This window comes from Primulina huaijiensis, chromosome 4 (assembly GCF_012295235.1).
Source record: "Primulina huaijiensis isolate GDHJ02 chromosome 4, ASM1229523v2, whole genome shotgun sequence".
Lineage (NCBI taxonomy): Eukaryota > Viridiplantae > Streptophyta > Magnoliopsida > Lamiales > Gesneriaceae > Primulina > Primulina huaijiensis.
The window spans coordinates 23,828,401-23,829,174 of record NC_133309.1 but is presented as its reverse complement, the minus strand read 5'-3'; positions in this window follow the sequence as shown (position 1 = coordinate 23,829,174).

The following is a 774-nucleotide window of genomic DNA, read 5'->3' as shown; positions in this document are numbered from 1 at the left end:
CTGCCTTATATTGGATAATGATTTTATTTTAAAATTGGAAAAGACATTTTATGTTCCTAGTTTTTCTAGGAATTTAATTTCAGTTTCAAAACTTGTACCACTTGGTTATTCATTTCAGTTTTTGGATAAATCAATAAATTTGTTTTATAAATCAAATCTTATTGGAAATGGTACAATGGTTGATGGTCTTTTCTCTATTTATTTACAAAATAATAACACCACTATGCATGTTCAAGGAGGTATTAAAAGATGTGTTATAAATGAAGATTCCTCTATATTATGGTATCGGAGATTGGGACACATCTCCATAGAGATAATTAAAAGATTAGCAAATGATGGAGTACTCAGTACTTTAGATTTTACTGATTTTGAGACTTGTGTGAACTGTATTAAGGGAAAGCAGACCAATAAGTCTAAAAAGGGTGCCAAGAGGAGTACAGAAATATTAGAAATCATACATTCAGATATTTGTTGTCCAGATATGGACATGCAAAGTCCGAAATACTTCATCTCTTTCATTGATGATTACTCACGATACATGTATATCTACATGCTTCATAAAAAAAACGAAGCACTTGAAGCCTTTAAGGTTTTTAAGGCTGAAGTGGAGAAGCAATGTGGAAAATATATTAAGATCGTGAGAACTGATAGAGGTGGAGAATATTACGGTAGATACACTGAGAATGGACAAGCACCTGGTCCGTTTGCGAAGTTTCTCCAAGAACATGGGATTGTTGCCCAATATACTATGCCTGGTTCTCCGGACCAAAATGG